We start from the raw sequence: 3,001 nt of genomic DNA on the forward strand, positions 1-3,001 counted from the left end.
TTCAAGTTAGCCTGACCACCTTGGAAGCTGACCTGCTCATTGCACTCTACAAATTTTGTCTAGCTAATAATCATGAAACCTGAGCACCAAAAGCCATGATCTGTGCCATCAGACACCTCCCTCCCTGAAATATACTCCCTCTAGCCACTCCCCGGCTCTAGCTAGCTCAGTTGTTCAGGGGTTTTAGGGAAATATATTTCATAGAGACAGAATAAAGATTTCAAAAGAGTGGCTCTCACCCCCGGCTTCTGTCCAAGCTTTATTCTCAATGTGATGTTCCAGCAGCCCAAGGAGAGAGAGAGCAAACAGAAAGAGACAGGGGTTTATGTAGTTTTGGGCCAAGGAAAGATATTGGCCCTGAGCCAATAGGGTCAGGAGTAGGTATGATAGGGAAGAAGGGTTAAACTACATAGCACAGGCTTCAGGGGGATTCTGAGGGGAAAAAACATTCCTCAGAGGAACACAACACCTCCCCTTCCTGATCATTAAAATACTGGCCAACTCTCACATTTATGTTTACACAGCCAAATCTCAAATTAATTCTATAAATAAACAGAGGGAAAAAAAAGTATGAAGTTCAAGAAAAACTTCTAAACACTCATGCCATGGAATAGTTTGTTAAGGAAAGGTATAGAAATACAATTTAAAACTGGACCAGACAAAGATATGAAGAGCATACAAAGCTAGGGAGATGTACTTTATCAGATGTAGGAATGGCTGAGGTTCCTTAGTATGTTTTTCTCTATTTTCATTTTCCATGACTCACAGGTTCAGCAAACAGGTTGTTACTAGGCCCCTCTCCAAGCAGCCTAACCTCAAGACACTCGAGTCTTTTTTAACAACCACAGCCACCAAGTCTTGTATAACAAAGACCTGGGGTGACTGTGTAGCAGGATTTTTGGAGACAGACACAGAGAGGCCTGACAGTGCTGGGAAAATTCTGTTGTTTTAGCACTGTCAAGGACGTTGAGCCTGAGAACCAGCTTTTTCCCTCAACAAAGTGTAAACAGGTAACTGCAAAGGAATGCTTATGCAGATAACACTAGCCAATAGCTAGTAGTAAAATGCCGTGTGAACAGCTTATGCACTAGAATGATATATGTATAAAAGAACCCTGTGTACCCTCAATAAATGGAGCATTCACCACTACTTCTGTGAAGAAGGTGTTTGACTCTGGCTGTTCCCTGTGTTTTTGTTTTTGTTTTGTTTTTTTCTTTTCAAAAATCACCTTCATGACTGTAATGGTGAGACCTAAGAATTAGAAATTATAACTATCCAAGTCAACATATACAGAGGTCACAGGTCTCCTTTTATTTGCTAAATAAATTTTGTGCTGGAGAAAGATGAGAGATTTTAGCCTGGGAGAGAAATCCTCACATCAGTGACTCTTGATTAGTAAGCATGGGAAAATCTTCCCGTGGCTCATTTCTAATTTCAGCATTTGCCTATGTTAGAGCTTTAAGTGCCAGGGAGTTCAGAGCATGTTGAGACTTACTGATCTTTTGACTTCTGAATGTTACAAAATATGAAAAATTCTAAGAATAAAAGAAACCATGATTGCTGGTTGCTGAGGGAGAGCACCTATGGGGAAAGTATGTTGCTTTTGTTAACTGTATACTCTTCAAGGTCTGTGCTGAACAGTGAAAACATTCACTGCATGTGAACTCACTGGTCCCATCTCTGAGGATGCAAGGCTATTATAGCTCAGCACCTTATGACAACATTACTATTCTTGTGATGTCAGAAGAAGGCATTATATCAGTGATGGAAACGTGAAGGACAGAGCCATTTCAGTCAATTTACATGACTGGTGTTCACCACATTGTGTCTGGTTTTTCAGAGCAAACTGGAAGGATGGCTGGGGCTGGTTTGAAGTACTTGCTTCTGTTTACCCTCCCTGGAGCTACAGGAGCCCAGCACAGCTGCAAGTCTGTCTCCAGAGGTTTGTGTGAGAAAATAAAAGTTGGTGGAAGTGATTTAATGCTGTTCAGAAAGGAAATCCATGGCAGAGGCTGGAGTGGAGTCCAGATGCCGGGAAAGGGACATCCTCCTCATCTCCCATTTAGTTTACAAGATAACTTTTGACTTCTGCAGCCAAGGACCTGGGAATCCTACAGGCTAGAGCTCTCTACAACAGACTCCTGACTCCATGCCTGATCAGATCCAACAGAGGCCTCCAAAGCACAGATGACCTTGTGAAAAAGAACGTATGATTACATAACTCAAAGTTGGAGTGGACCTGCAAGTGTGATTTAATAAATCAGTTTCCTAATATATGAATATTAAGCTTTGCAGTATCAGTAGTACTCCCTGACTAGGTTCCCTGGGTACGTGAACATATGTAAACAGAGGCAGATTGATGGCCATTTCTCCCTCATTCCCTGCTATGACATTGCCAAGCAAAAGTCTGTCTTTGGAAGTTTCACAAGGAGAACTGTCTTGGTTTTGAAAGACAGTTGTCTGCTAGAGAAAGCTAGAGCTTCCCTTGGAATGGAGAATGTAAACCCCCTTCCCTCCAAATTATTATAATTTTACAATTAGAGGCTTTCAGGCAAAGATATGGGAATAGTAGTAACAGTTCTTTAATAGGAATATATATATATAAAAAATACAAATATAGTAGTACAAAAAAAAACAAGCAAGCAAGCAAACAAAAATCCTGGAAAAAACCCTGACAGAGTCAGGGATACGACCTGACATCCTGTTGGTCGGGGTGTTGGAAGCAGTCCAAATAAGTCCTCCTGGAGTAACAGATGTGGTTCTGTGGAGTAGAGATGGTCCTGTAGAAAGTCCAGTGGTGATGAGATGGGTTCAGTCTTCCTCTGGGGATCCAGTGGAAAAACTGGATACCTGGTGTTCCTGAGTCTCAGTTTTTATCTCAGTAGGAATGGTTGGCTTCCCCCCCCCCCCGGCCACTGGGTGGAGCATCTCACAATGGGATGGTGTAATGTGTCATGTCATTGGTGAGCCTTAATGGCCCATTATCAGAAGATATCCCCTG

This window comes from Hirundo rustica, chromosome W, assembly GCF_015227805.2.
Source record: "Hirundo rustica isolate bHirRus1 chromosome W, bHirRus1.pri.v3, whole genome shotgun sequence".
NCBI lineage: Eukaryota > Metazoa > Chordata > Aves > Passeriformes > Hirundinidae > Hirundo > Hirundo rustica.